This window comes from Urocitellus parryii, chromosome 14, assembly GCF_045843805.1.
Source record: "Urocitellus parryii isolate mUroPar1 chromosome 14, mUroPar1.hap1, whole genome shotgun sequence".
Lineage (NCBI taxonomy): Eukaryota > Metazoa > Chordata > Mammalia > Rodentia > Sciuridae > Urocitellus > Urocitellus parryii.
In genome coordinates this window covers 8,991,263-9,007,588 of record NC_135544.1, presented here as the reverse complement: position 1 = coordinate 9,007,588, position 16,326 = coordinate 8,991,263, and positions in this window count along the sequence as shown.

Sequence of the window (16,326 nt, the reverse complement as noted above, 5' to 3'; positions counted from 1 at the left end):
GTTCATGTAGTTCCTATTCTGTCAGTCGAAAGTCAGAAGGTGGACTTGGGCAGGACTCTGGAAACTTCCCTGGGACTCTCAATAGAACTGTAAAATATGAGGGATGTGTGTCCCTCTCCTTTCTGAGAGGACCCTCTCTTTCCCTTGAGAGTGTACCCTCTTTCCCTTTTCTATCCCTCCTAATAAATTCATGCCTGTAACTCTGCAAAAAAAAAAAGTTTATCATCTGTATAAGTTTGTATAAACAACTTTTTGCTTTTGAGATTTATAAAAAATGGTATCATATTGTTGTATTACTTTTGTATAACTGTACAACAAATTACCAAACTTGATGTCTTAAGACAATAAATATTTATGATGTCTCAAGTTTTGGTGAATTGTGAATCTGCAAATGGTTTAACTGTATGGTTTTGGCTTGGGATCTTTTATGAGGTTGAAGTCAGGATATCAGGGGGACTGAAGATCTTTTTCAAAGGTAGCTCATGCACATGGCTGGCAAGTTCTTGCTAGATATGGGCAGGAAAGTTAAGTTCCTCTCCACATGGGCCTCTCCATAGGCTCTTGAATGTCCTTAAGATGGTGATTGGCTTTCCAAAATAAAGGTCACAAGAATAAGGCAAAAGTGGCTCTGCTCTTTTTTTTCCCCACTTATTCTTGGATTGACATACCATATTTTTTGTCAAAAGTCACTGGAAATGAATCACTAAATCTGGCTCTCATTCAAGAAGAGGGAAATTAGTCTCCACCTTTGGAAGGGTTGGGTTTCAACGAATTTTTGAGCATGTTTTAGAATTAGCTACATATAGTTGGTAGATTTCTGGGATTTGCTTTTTCACCCAACATTATGTTTCCAAGCTTCGCTCACATTGTTACAAGTAGTCATAATCTATCTATTTTTACTACTTTATAATATTCCAAAGTGGGAACAGACCACAATATATCTCTCATTGTCTTGTTTAGGTCATTCTGTTTGTTAGAATCATTTTTTTAAAAAGCCATTCATCTTAAGCTTCTTGAAAGCATTTCAAATAATTAATTCTGTAGTTATTTTGAGCTCACAAAGCAAGCTAGTACAATGTGTTTGACCTCACTGGTGATGAAGCATTTCAACTGGTTCTAGAATGTGCTATGAATACTATTTCTCTATTATGACCTAACTCTGTATTCCCAAGGAAGCCCATTAATATTTCAGTGCCATTTATTTGCAGTTGCTTTGACTATGTGGGCAAGTAGCTGACTCTACATTCAGGACACAAAAATCAGGAGCTGGGCAGGACTGGCTCATTCCTTGTAGAGTGAGATGGAAGCAACATGATAAGACTGGATTTATTTAGTCTTTCCCTTGAAGCCACAGATGAGATTGGAATCAAAACACAGGAAGCGGGTGCCTGTGTGTGCTTATGATCTCCTGGGAAAAAATTCCAGCTCCAAAACTCATGTACATCATCTGAAATCCTTGAGACAATTATTTAAAGTGGCTGAGTGCTACTGGCTGTTTTGTTGGAGCATGGGTATCCGCAATGGAAATGGTGCGGGGAGGTAGAAAGTATTTAAATTGACCTGGGTCTGAGTTGTGACCTTGATATTTAAAGGGCTTACAGTGGATAACTTATTTAATATCTTTCATCTTCAGTTTTCTCATCTGCAAAATGGTCATGCTAGAACCTTACTTAGTGGATTCTTGAAAAGATTATATGCCAAATTGTACTAAAGCTGCCTTGGATCAAGCCTGGTAATATTAGATATTCAATAAAAGACATCTTTGTTTCATTGCCACCAATATTGCAATTGTTAACATCATCATGTAGGAGAACTCTGGAGATAAATATGGCTTTGGGTCTCTCAAAGAGTGCCTGAATTTTTGCTGTTCTGCTATTCAGTATGGCACATTTTTGTTTCTATGCAAGTTATTAAGGTATTTCTGTCTTCCAAGGCTCAGGCCTTAGCTTAGGGCCTCATCCTCAAAGAGGGAGGGGAAAAGGTTCCTCCTAATTAGAAGTATGGTAGTAAGATTAGGGCAAGGCTTACTGTAACATATAGTCAAACACCCATAGACTGACAATCAATGTGCAGAGGAAGACAGGTAATACAGCAGTATGCACCAGGGAAATCCATATGTAGCAGAGGATTTCCATCAGTGCTACAGGGCTTGAAGCTGTCACTGAATTTGGTTGACTTTTAAAAGCACTGACAGATGATGTGCACATAGGGTAAGAAGAGAACCAGTTTAGGGAGCTTCTCAGGTCCTGGGGAGATGAACTAATGATGTACCATCAACTTGGTTTTGTGTTCCAGGGCAAGTAGAGCTTCACAGGGCAAGGTTCCAATCAATGAGCATCTTGACATGGTTCTTATTCATTGGTTGATTACTTAATTTGTTAGAGATTTATGGAACACCTTCCATGTGCCCATTGTACTGTGTTAGGTGCCATGGAGGATACAGAAAGCTTACATGATATAAGGTAAATATATATGAGTATATGCATATATATGTATATCCACATATGTGCATGCATGTGGGCGTGCACATAAAACCCCTACAAGGGGCCTTGAGTTCTACAATTTCCTTTATATGGATTAGATGTGTGAAAGTAACTATAAAACAAGGAATAAAGTATTGAGATCGTAAGGGCATAGGAGATGTGCCAGTTAAATTTTATGAGGGTTCAGAAGCTGGGGGACACCACCCATATGGAGAGTGTGAAGCCTCTGGGCTGGTCTTGCTGCCCCTACTCTCAGCCTTCTCCCTGTTTTTATGTGTGTCATTGCCACTCAGATCATCCTAAAACACCCATTTCAGTATGTTCTGCCTTTTTTCAAAATCACTGAATGATTTTCTGTTGCCAATTGCACTGATCTCAAAGTCCCATTCAGAGTGTTGTTATCTCTACCTCCACACATGTGACATGTGATTTCTTCCTTTTTTTTTTTTTCTGGGAGAGGTGATGGTGGGTTTGTAAATTGCCTGGCTGCTTTTGGACTTCCTCATATTTTGTGGTCTGGGCCTCCTGAGTATGTCTTCCCTTGGGGATGCTGTATGTGGGAATTTTTTTTTTGTTTTCCTGTTTATGTTTTGGGTTTTGAAAGCCTGTCTCTGGGGACAATCCCATGCTTGCTATACTTGTGGCCTCTGGATTTCTGTATGGAGTGAACTTGAATTAGGGATTTTACCTTGAGAGGTGAGGGAATTCCACACTTGACCTTGAAGCTGTATTCTGAGCTGATGAACAAAGTCATTCTAATTTTTATTTATAGATCGGCTAACTCTCCAATTTCTGGTTGCAGGTAGGGAAGCTAGTTTGCTGGCAAGGCCCTGGGGCATATGACCTTGATTTGGCATTAGCCCCTCACCCCTGTGGCTTATGTTCTATTGATCCTCTGGAGGCCATATGCAGATAGTTCCCTAAATCTATATCTTTAGTCCTAACTTGACTTCAAGAATATGGACTCCTATATCCAACTTCCCATTTGTCATCTCTATTTGGCTATCTTCTGGCCATCTCAGATTTAGAATAGCCAAAATGAGGCTACTGATTTGTTTATATACATATATTAGACACACTCCAATGGCATATAAATGAATAAACACTTATGAGTGCCTGTTACATACGAATCACTTTGATGGCCGTTATCTCATTTTTGCCATCATCTCTGTATATATAATAGTTTCGTAGATCTACATACCACACAGCATGTATATGTGTGTGTAGACAAAGCACGGCTGCCTTGGTTAACCCAGATAGGCTTTGTTTTCGATAGTCCAGCAATGTCAAGACTTACAAGAGTGCTTTTTTAGATAACAAGTCCTAACACTCAGTGTCTTCCTCTTTACTGTACTCTGTTTCTTCTTCCTTCCTGGTATGGTCTGGTTCTGCTTTACTTACTATGAGAGATGAAGCAAAGTTCACAGCCCCCCACCCCCATCCAGAGTTTTGAAAAGTATGTTTTACATGCATCAAGATCCACCCTGAGCACCTGTGAACAGGGATGCTTCTTGGACTCCTCCAAGCCAAACTTCCCGAGGCCCAGAAGTGCATCTCCTTTTGAACAAGTCCCTCAGGTTCTTCTTAAGTGCACTGTGGTTAGAGAATCATTGTGTGATTCCTTTTTCTCCTTTCATAACTCATCTAAAATATTTATGAAAGAGACCATTCCAGTGAGTCCAGAACACAATGGACTGTGTTAGTCAGCTTTCTGTCACCATAACAAATACCTGAAAGAATCACTTATAAAGAGAAAAGGTTTATTTGGGTTCATGGTTTCAGAGGTTTCAGTCCATGATTGATTGACCCTGTTGCTTTGGGCCTGTGGAGAGGCAACCCATCAAGGGGGCGGTACATGGTAAAACAGATCCACTCTCTTTGCCAGGAAGTAAAGAGAGAAAGGAAGAGACCGGGTTGTACAGTCCCCTTCAAGGGCATTCCTCCAGTGACCTACAGACCTCCACTAGGCCTCACCTCTTAAAGTTTCTACCACCTCCCAGTAATGCCAACTGGGGACTAAGCCTTCACCACATGAACCTTTGAGGGACATGTATCCAAGTGACTCACAGCTGTTCCTTTTCATACTGGGGTTGCTATAGGAGCCAGAGGACTCGGTATGGCCACTTTTAGTGCCATATTCATATTGCTGACCTGTAGTATTAAACCCTAGTTGAACTTCCCAGAGCTATAATCGCTACTTTAAAAATTTTTCCACTGGTGAGGGATATGTTATTGGAAAAAAACAAATGTCCTCAGTGATTTTTCATCTTGTTGGTCTAAATACATAAAATTCATTATAGGAGGATGAAGTTTAGGTATCATTATAGGTTGATCAATGGGCCTGGTTTGCCTGAGACTTGACAAGGGCAAGAATTTCAGTGCCCAAATTAGAAAAGTTCTGGGTCAATTGGGATGACTTGGTTGTCCTAGCAAACAAGCCTGACAAATCTGTTTATGAGTTGAAATGAAATGCATCAGGAAATCATGGGCTTGACATCCATATGGGTTATAAAATAAAGATGGCTAGTTTGGGATGAGATGTATTTTGAGAGTTGTAAGACTTGTGAGGAAGGATTGAATAGTCCATGTGTTGAAGAATGGGACGTTTCTGTCACCCTTGGATAAAGGCTTTGCATCCGCCATGTCACATGAGCAGCTGTTCTTTTCAAGCTATGTTGTGGGTCCCAAGGATGGTGCAAACACAGTTGGGGCGAGGGATGTTAATTTTGCAGCTCTGAGAGGAGGCTGTCACTTTCAACTTAACCATGGTAGTTGGGTGCCTTGTTGCACATTCTTGAATGGTGAGAGCACATAAGGAGAGCACCTGCTGTGGGGGAGGGGAGAGGTGACACTTAGCACTCCCTGTTCTCTCTTCAGAAGTCTGGGGTGTGAGTGGCCTGGTACTCTTTCTGTGGGTTGCTTTCTGCATCCTCTCAATGTACCTGGGAAACAGGTAGGACAACACCTAGTGTCCACAACATTTTAAAGGATCCATAGAACCTTTTAATTTTTTTTTTAATGATGAAGAAAAAAATCATTTAGGTAGAATATTTTCGTATAAAAATGAGTAAATTTATCTTTGAACAAATGCAGTCACAAAATGTACTTTTAAAAATATTTTGTATGAGTTTTAAGTACAAAATGACAAAATGTACTTTTTAAGATCAGCTTTTAACTAAGATTTTAAATGATTTTTGTAATTGTTTGTTTCTTTTTTTTTTTGTTTGGAGAAAAGGGCCCATGGAGGCAAGTGCCTCGGTTTCAAAAAAGCCAGAATATGGCTCTGCTCCTCAAGGTGGAAGCTGTTAGTGGCTGTGGGCTGGAGCAGAGAGAGAAGTCTTGGGAGTAGCCATCCCCTGAAGCCATTAGGGCTTGGCTAAGGAGGCGAGCATAGGAGGACATTTCAAGATGTGGACCCACAGGAGCAGAACAGATGAATCTGGAGGACTCTTCATGAAGGTTCTGAGGAGGAGGGGTGTGGGCCAAGTTCACTTACAGGAACCTGGAACAGGGGTGTGAGTTTTGGCATGAGATGTTTTCTGATGCCGTTTCTTGGTGTCCTGTGATGGGGGCGTTCTTCAATATCCATCCTCCTCTTCTTTCTTTAGCAAATGACCCCCTTTGGGTGGGTTGAATTGTCTCCCCACAAGATAGGGTCCAGTCCTAACTCCTGGTACCTGTGAATATGGCCCTATTTGGAGTATGCAGATCATACTGTATTGGGCTGGAAAGGGGTGGCTAAATCCAATGGCTGTTGCCTTTAAAAGAGAAAGGAAAAGAAGATTTGGATGTGGACACACAGAGGCCAGGTGATAACCGAGGCAGATATTTATGCAGCCATGAGCCAAGGAGTGCCCAGGATTACCAGCAGCCATGGGAAACTGGGAAAGCATCATCAAAGAGTTTCTCCCTCAGAGTCTTCAAAAGGGACTGACCCTGCCAACACCCAATTTCAGACTTCTGGCATTTTGAACTGTGAGAGAATAAACCTGTGTTGTTTTAAGCTACTCAGTTTGTTTTACTTTGTCATGGCAGCCCGAGGAAACCAACACATCATCTAAATTGTGCTAGGCACAAAGCCACCCAAAGTAAGGACTACATTTCCCAGCTTCCCTTGCAGCTATGTGTCAAAGTTCCTTGTTATTTGTTCTAGTCACTGGGTGTGAGCCCAAGGAATATGTGCAACTTCGTCTTCTCACATAATACTTAAAAATATTGACACATGCTTGTACACATTTTATGGGATACAGTGTAATGATCTGTTGCATATATACAACATGTAATGATCAAATTAGGGTAATTAACATTCCCCTCTCAAATGTTTATTATTTCCTTGTGTTAGGAATCTCCATACTCCTTTCTTTCTTTCTTTTTTTTTTTTGTAATTTTTTTTTATTGGTTGTTCACAACATTGCAAAGCTCATGACATATCATATTTCATACATTAGATTGAAGTGCATTTTACCCCAAATGCAGACTGCAGAATCACGTCAGTTACACATCCACATTTTTACATAATGCCCAATTAGTAATTGTTGTATTCTGCTACTTTTCCTATCCCCTACTATCCCCCCTCCCCTCCCCTCCCATCTTCTCTCTCTACCCCATCTATTGTAATTCATTTCTCTCCTTGTTAATTTTCCCATTCCCCTCACAACCTCTTATATGTAATATTGTATAGCAATGAGGGTCTCCCTTCATTTCCATGCAATTTCCCTTTTCTCTCCCTTTCCCTCCCATCTCATGTCTCTGTTTAATGTTAATCTTTTCTTCCTGCTCTTCCTCCCTGCTCTGTTCATAGTTGCTCTCATTATATCAAAGAAGACATTTGGTATTTGTTTTTTAGGGATTGGCTAGCTTCACTAAGCATAATCTGCTCTAGTGCCATCCATTTCCCTGCAAATTCTATGATTTTGTCATTTTTTATTGCTGCATAGTACTCCATTGTGTATAGATGCCACATTTTTTTTATCCATTCATCTATTGAAGGGCATCTGGGTTGGTTCCACAGTCTAGCTATTGTGAATTGTGCTGCTATGAACATCGATGTAGCAGCATCCCTGTAACATGCTCTTTTAAGGTCTTCAGGGAATAGTCCGAGAAGGGCAATGGCAGGGTCAAATGGTGGTTCCATTCCCAGCTGTCCCAGGAATCTCCAAACTGCTTTCCAAATTGGCTGCACCAACTTGCAGTCCCACCAGCAATGTACAAGAGTACCCTTTTCTCCACATCCTCGCCAGCACTTGTTGTTGTTTGACTTCATAGTGGCTGCCAATCTTACTGGAGTGAGATGGTATCTTAGGGTAGTTTTGATTTGCATTTCTCTGACTGCTAGAGATGGTGAGCATTTTTTCATGTACTTGTTGATTGATTGTATATCCTCCTCTGAGAAGTGTCTGTTCAGGTCCTTGGCCCATTTGTTGATTGGGTTATTTGCTATCTTATTGTCTAATTTTTTGAGTTCTTTGTATACTCTGGATATTAGGGCTCTATTTGAAGTGTGAGGAGTAAAAATTTGTTCCCAGGATGTAGGCTCCCTATTTACCTCTCTTATTGTTTCTCTTGCTGAGAAAAAACTTTTTAGTTTAAGTAAGTCCCATTTGTTGATTCTTGTTATTAACTCTTGTGCTATGGGTGTCCTATTAAGGAATTTGGAGCCCGACCCCACAATATGTAGATCATAGCCAACTTTTTCTTCTATCAGGCAAAGAGTCTCTGATTTGATATCAAGCTCCTTGATCCATTTTGAGTTAACTTTTGTGCATGGCGAGAGAAAGGGATTCAGTTTCATTTTGTTGCATTCCATACTCCTTTCTTCATAAAATATATAACAAACTGTTCTGACTTATAGTCATCCCTTGGTGCTATATATCGCCTAACTTATTTTTCTTACCTAACTGCATTTTAGTATGAATTATCCAGCTTCCTTGTTTTCATCCTCCCTCCCATACTTCTCACCCTTAGTGGTCACTATTCTACTCTTTGCTTCTATAAGATCAACTTTTTTAGCTTTCACATATGAGATCATGCAGTATTTTGTCTTTCTGTGCCTGACTTATTTCGCTTAACATAATATTCTATAATTCCATCCACTTTGTTGCAAGTGACAGGATATCATTCTTTTTTAATGGCAGAACAAATTCCATCATATGTAGATATTGATGTTACATACAATTTGTCAATTTATCCATTGATGGACACTGTGTTGATTTGACATCTTGGCTATGTTAATAGTGGTATGTGTGCGACTTTCTTGTGCCTTTGATCAGAAGGGAAGGGTGGTGCCTTTCCTTGGCTCCCTCCTCCTTGCTTCTGCTGGAATGTATATATAATGGTGGAGATACAGCAGCTACCTTGCAGTGTGGAAACCAATGCTCAGGCTGTCTGGATCCTGGGTTCTCGATATTGTGGAGCTGCTCTATTGCTCTGGATTATTTATACTGGAAGTCTTATGTGAGAGAGAAATAAACTCTCATGTTGAAGCCACCATTACTCTGAATTTTGTTATAGCAACTGAATGTTTTCCCTCTCATGTAGTTTTCCTCGTTACTCCAGAGTCCTACTTCTTTGCAATCCCTCTCAAGTATTGATATTTGAAAAGGACATCTGGTCCCACTCTCGATAAGACTAATCTTTTAAATTTTATTAGTATTGTTTTTATAATAAAGACAGGTTATATTTAGTCTTTACTCTCTCCAGACTATAAAAAAGTTCTCTCGTCCAGTGGGAAATATCCATGAATGGGCCAACACTAGGGGAAATGTTGTGGCCAGGATGAATCTCCTTATGGGGCTTGAATATGCAACCTTGACCTCATCATCGGCCAAGTTCACCAGGCTCTGCCTTTCACTCAGGAGATTCCTAGCCAGATCTAAGCACTCTGGCCTTCTCAGATTGTATTCCTGCCAGAATATCGGGGAGAGCAGGGGAATAGGTGTCCTATTGCTGCTTTGTAACCAGCTCTTTCTTCCTGGGAGTAGAAGTGCTTTTATAGTCTTTTTTTTTTTTTTTTCTGGTACTGGGGATTGAGCTCAGGGGCACTTGACAACTGAGCCACATCCCCAGCCCTATTTTATATTTTATTTAGAGACAGGGTCTCATTGAATTTCTTAGTGCCTTGGTTTGCTGAGGGTGGCTTAGAACTCTCAATCCTCCTGCCTCAGCCTCTTGAGCCACTGGGATTACAGGCATGCACCACTGTGCCTGGCTCCCTCCCTTTATAGTCTTCTTGAGCAAAATTGGGTCTTTATCTTTTTTTTTTTGTACCAGGTATTGAATTCCGGGGCACTTAACCAGTGAGCTACATCCTCAGTCCTATTTTGTATTTTATTTAGAGACAGGTCTCACTGAGTTGCTCAGTGCCTCATTGCTGAGGCTGGCTTTGAGAACTCGAGATCCTCCTGTCTCAGCCTCCCGAGCCACCGAGATTACAGATGTGTGCCACTGAGCCTGGCATGGGCCTTTATCTTTTTGAAAATTGTCCCCTTTAATTTTTACATGGGATATATCAGTGCAACTTCTCAAAGTAAGATTTGTGAAGTGTGGTGTGGTGTGTGTGTGTGTGTGTGTGTGTGTGTGAGAGAGAGAGAAAGAGAGAGAGAGAGAGAGAGACAGACAGACAGAGAGAGACAGAGAGCATGAGCAGGGTGATGAACAATAGGTGAGATGTAGAATGGAAGGGAAAAGATATACCATTCACTGGATGTCCTCTTTAAGACAAGTATATTGTCAGCAATTATACCATTTAATTCTCAAAAGAATCCTACAAGGTGGGAATTCTCCTCCATGTTTTAAACACATAAACTGGCACACACATAGATCAATAACCTGTAAATGGCATTTGACTTCACATTACATTCTACTTCAATGAACTTTTTCCATACAAACTAACTATACTCTTTGTTTTGTCTGTAAGGCATAATGGGGAAGTGGAAATTTTGTAAACATTTGGCTAATCTGATATGGAACTGGCCACTCGGGAAATATGAGCAAAAGAATGATCTTTGGGGACCTATGATATTTAGGATTTTCATTTGCCCAGAGGAGTTTGCTTCCCTGGTCTCAGGCTTCCTCATCTTCTTGCATCCTAAACAGTGATGCTGAACCATCATCCTCTCTGATTGTTGTCCAGGCACAAATGATTTCTAAGGTAGTCAAAACTTCTTCTTTTTTTAACCCAATGAAAGTGTTTTAAAATTGTTTCCCTGTTTTCAAATGGTTCTTTCAATAACTATAAAATTTGACTAATATTTGAGATTGCCTTTATCCTTTTTAAAATCTTATATTAAAATCAATTGCATTACACAAAAGCTTGACTTCAGCATTTCTCTTTACTTGTACGTAGTCTGTCTGCCAATTTGCATGTGGGCTAACCCATGTAAAACATGCAAGATTTTTGTCTTTTAAGTAACATTCATTTCCTAGTTTAAAAACTAACAACCAACCAAGAATAGCATCTGAGTATATTGCTTTCTTATCTTTTCCCTATAATTAAAAATGTGCAATAGAATTGTGATGGGACTTTATATTTTGTGTATCTCCTGGGCCTGTACATGATTTGACTGTGTGTGTGTGTGTGTGTGTGTGTGTGTGTGTGTGTGCGCGCGCTTTCCCATGGCAGGAGGAGGGACCCTGTGTCCACCCTGGCTCTGCCTCTTCTTGATCAGCTCCCAAAGCCTGTGGTCCTTTCTTCTTGGTGTCGGAAAGCACTTCAGTGGACAATCTGATAATTTTCATTTGGCCTGAAAAGCCTTCCTGTTCACTTTCAGGATTTCAGAACAAAGCTCTTGGGTAATACAGTAAGTATTGGAGAGAACAATCAATTTAACTTCTTTTCTTAAAAAAGATAAAGACAACTTTACTGAGGTATAGTTTATGTTCTATAAAACTGGCCCCCATTAAATGCGCAGTTTGATGAATTTAGTAAATGTATACAGTTGTGCAATGATCATTACAATTGTTTTCGAACATTTCCATCACCCCAAAAGGCTTCCAGTGCACATTAATAGTCTCCATTCTCACTCTCCAGTTTCAGGCAACCACTGATCTGCTTTCTGTCTCTATTGATTTGCCCTCTTTAGAAATATTATATAAATGGAATCACATAGCATTTACTCTTTTATTCCTGCCTTCTTTCATTTAGTGTAATTTTTTGTGATTCATCCAATTGTTACATGCAATGATACTTTGCACCTTTTTATTGTGAAATAGTATTCCATTGTATGGATATATCACATTTTGCCCATCACTTGACACTTGGGTTGCTTCTACCTTTCACCTATAATGAAAAATGTTGCTATGAGCCTGAGAATATAGATACTTGTTTCTTTGCTTTCACTTATTTTTGGTAAGTATCTAGAATTGGAATTGCTGGATCATATAGTGATTCTATGTTTAATTTTTGGGGGATGATACTGGGGATTAAACCCAGGGTCTTGCACATATTAGGCAAATGCTCTGTTATCGAGCTATACCCCCAACCCCTTAAACCCTTTGTGAAAATTTGAGAGAGGGTGTTACCAAATTTCTTATGCTGGCTTTGAATCTGTGATCCTCCTTCCTGAATAGCGGGGATTATAGATGTGTGCTGCCACGGTAGGCATGGGCCTTTCTTTATACTATGCTAATCACTTGGAGTAACCTCATATCTTTTAATTCTGGGATTTTTTTTTTTTTGTACTGGGGATTGAACCAACGGGTGTTTCACCACTGAGCCACATCCCCAGTGGGGGACCCCCCTTTTTATATTTTATTTAGAGACAGGGTCTGGCTGAGTTGCTTAGGGCCTCGCTAAGTTTCTGTGACTGGCTTTGAACATGTGATCCTCCTGCCTCGGCTTCCTGAGCCACTGGGATTACAGGTATGTACCGTTGCGCCTGGCTAATTCTGGGAAGTTTTATTTAATTTTTCCATCAACAATTTCCTTCTTACTGCTTCTATTTTATCCCTATGAAATTCTTGTTTAGATATTTTCTACATCTATTTTCTGTTTCATTGTCATTTATTTCTAATTTATGGAAGATTTCCCTAACTTTCCATTTTATTTCCTTTTAATTACATTATTTTGGCTATCAATTTTAACTTCTAAGTGCTGTCTCTTATTTTCAAGTTGTGTCTTTTTAATGACGTGTAACTTTTGCTTTAGGGGTGAGAAATCGTCTTTTCTCTATGAGGATAGGTTGCCTGGTCTATTTTTTTCTTCCAGGTCCTTTTCCTTGAGTTTGTTTTTGGATTGTATCTTCTGTGAGAAGGATTTCCTCAAGGTTCTGCTGAGCCTGGGTTCTCTGCCTTTGCTTACATGGAGAGTGTGGGGGAGGGGAAGGGGCTTCACTGGGGACATCAGGTTGTCATTGCAGTTCTCTAGTGTCAGGACATAGGAGTCTTTTCTCCTGACCTGAGATGTGTCTACCAGCTCCTGCTTCAAAATTTTGGTGATGTGTATGAAGGTGTCATCAGCGGCTCTGTTCTGAAAATATAGCTGAAAAGCACCCGGAATCTTTCCACTCAGGAAAGTGTGAGATTTCACTCAATTCCTGACCTTTATCCTTTGCCTCATTCCTGTCCTCTGATGAACCCATTTTCTTGAATACATAACCTTTTTGGTCTAATTTTTTTTCTAAGTAGAGACATCCAGTGTCCAGGAATAGGAAGATAAGTGGCTACTTACTTTGGTGAGAGCTCCGGGGAAGTCCACAGCCTCCAGACACAGATTTCCAGTCATTTCCCCTTTTTTCCCCACCCCAATTCCCACATCCACAGGGTTGTTGGCTGAAAGTTTGCCTATGAGCCCATAAGCTTGCCAATGCCATAGGATTTGTGCTTAATATCTGATGAGGCAAATCCTTCCACACTATTCTTAATTTTTCTTGGCTATTCTCAGAAAATTTTAATATGAATTTTTAAAAAAAAATATCACAGAAGTATTTCCGCTCTGCAAAATGGTATGTATCTATACATATTTTATAATAATTTAACTTAGTTTCCCAAATAACCTTGTTGGGATTCTAATTGAATTCTTATTCATTCTTGCATCTCTAGGGCCTTGCCAAGGGCCTGGATCATGCTAGGCTTTCAAAAAACATCTGTTCGATGGAAATGAAGCTTTCTGATCCCAATGCCTATGCTTTTCCGATTACGCAGTCTTGTCTGATTTGTGCTCGGATCACAGAGCCAGCTGGTAGCAGAACCAGGAGAACGTGGATCTCGTAACTCATCATCCAGTACTTTGTATACCACACTGGTACCTGTAAAACAGTTCTTAGCCGTTACACACTGTCCCAGCTTAAAGGCCTTGCCAGTGTGACTGGCAAGTGATAAAGCCATGGAGGTCAGAGTATTTTAAAGTCCCAAAGAAATATCTCTGCCTGGGTCAATGCCCGCCACCCTCTCATCAAGCTTCTACGTGGGAGAGCCGGACAGGCTGGTGATGCCTCTAGCCCAGATGGGTACATTTACTGTGGGGCAGAGGGAATGTTATCAAGTTTATTTATATTTTCCCATAGGAGGAGCCATATTTCAATGGCATGAATATAAGTGCAAAAGTAAGATGGTTTATCTGCCATGTCTGATCCATGTGGAGTTTAAGTAATAAAGTTTATTAGTGCCCCTGATTTAATATGACACATTTCCAGTGCAAATTACTCTGAGATCATCGTGTTCATAAAATATGACAGAAATCTTTTAAGTGTGAGCATAAGTTCTGAATTAATTTAATAACCCAGTCTGGGAAAAGGCATGTGGTTTAAAACACGACACTATGTGCTGGATCCTCCATTTCTCCCCTCAGCCTCCCCTCAGTCCTCTGCTTGTCTTTCTATTTGTAGTCCTCTGGCTTCTTCCCAGAGGTCAGGGTTTTAGCTTCTCTAGGAGGCTTGGGAGAGGATGTATCCATGTGGTGAAGGCGGAGGGTCCATCCTTCTGTGTGCGGGGGCCCTGGAGTACAGCTGGTCTTAGCTCTTAATGGTGCCTGCCTCCGGGGAACCAACAGGGGCTGACAGGAGACCGGTGCTTAGCCTCTGTGATTTACTGCCCTTTGATGGGGCTGGGAGGTGGGTGGAAGAGCCAGTGAGGCATACACAGGACTTTGAAGGACTGAGCTTGTGGTGAGAAGAAACCCAACTCCTCTCCCTCTTCCCAGATAGGGGGAAAAAATGACTACAGCAGGACACATGCCTTGTCAAATGCACATGATCATTGTTTGCATTGTGTATTGTGTCATGGTTGTATTTATCTCATTATGGTATAAATACAAAAACAAACAAACAAACAAAACCCCCAAGTAAACAACAACAACAACAAAATAGGAAATGGAAACATTTTCATCAAGACAGAAAATAAAAAAAACTTAAAATCAGGGCTGGGGATTTAGCTGGGTTGGTAGAGTGCCTACCTTGCATGTACAAGGCCCTGGGTTCAATCCCCAGCACCACCCAAAACAAACAAACAAACAAACAAACAAACAAATAAGATCATGAGCACTTTGGTCGAACTCAACCAACATGGACATCATCTAGCGTTCCATCTGTGGACCAATCTCTGACCACTATGGCAGAGAGTCACCTACCTTCTTCCTACTCCAGGTCAAATAGTGTAGGCCTGGGCTTGCTTCCTTGGAATGAACTCACCTTCTGGGCAATTTTGGGGGGCAATTTTCTTTTTTCTTCATATCAGGGTGTCCCTTAGTATTGTCTGCCAAGTAATCTGGGACTGGACCAAAGGAACCTCCTAGACAAGGCATGGGGTGGTCCTCTGGTTGGTTCCCTGTTTCCACATCCAGAATCTGGAGGGCAGCCTGTGTGCCCCATGTTAAGACCGCTTCCTCTGCTGCTTCTGACACTGAACCAAGGAGATGTGCTCCTCAGAGGCAGCTGCCACTAGGTCACAGGGGTATTCTCTTTCAGCCCCTTAGTTCACCCAGGGGACACCATGGAGGGTGAACACCATTCCTAACTCAGGTTTTCCAAACTTCTAGAAACTGCCAACCGTGAGAGCTCAAAGTAGGACTTGGAAAGTGTCCTCATGTCCTTTTTTTTCAGGGAGAAGCCCTAGGAATGGCAGCAACTGCCTTTTGAACAAGGAGTACAGTGGTAGGTGCCTCCAGGCTAAGGAGTCTATAGCCCTTTCCCCCACACCCTAAGGGCCTGCGGTCCCCAGTCACTGTCTCCTTTGTGCCTTGGGGGATGGTAGTGCTCTTTCTTGAATTGCCTTCCCCCCTCCCAGGAAGACTTCTCCCTCCTTGGGGCACTACTAAAGTCCTATCTCCTCCAGAAGATTTTCCCCAAATAAACAGCCAACAGTGATGTCTTTCCCCATCACCTCTCACTGCATTTCCTACCTGGACACTTGGCGCTCCGTGATTTGTATATTCACTCTTTTGCTGTAGATTGTCTGGTTTTGTTCTCTGATCATTTCCAGTGTGGTCTCCTCTGTCCCATCTGGAGGCTGGCAGTGTTGGGAGGGGGGGTTCTCCGTGATGGCTTGACTGAGTCAGGACAACATCAGAGTCTGGTTTGTGGGACAAAGGTCAGGGTTAGGAATGTGCCAGCCTTCCTAAAAAAATGGGGTCCTTCTCCTCCAGACAGAGTCTACAGACCTGGGGCTCAAGGGTGGGCTGTCTTCTGGTGTCCCAGACCTCCTCTGTGCCCTCCCTGCTGACAAGAAACCCACCTGCCTACCTCCCCATCTGCTCTCAGGACCTTTGCCTTCTTTTCTTTTCTCTTTGTTTCTCCCTCCAGCTACAGCACTTGGAGTCTCCATTTCCTTGTGCCTAATACCTACATTTTTTTTTTCTTCAAAATCAGCTCTGCCATCATCTTTCCCATACGGGTGGTGCAATTTCTCAATT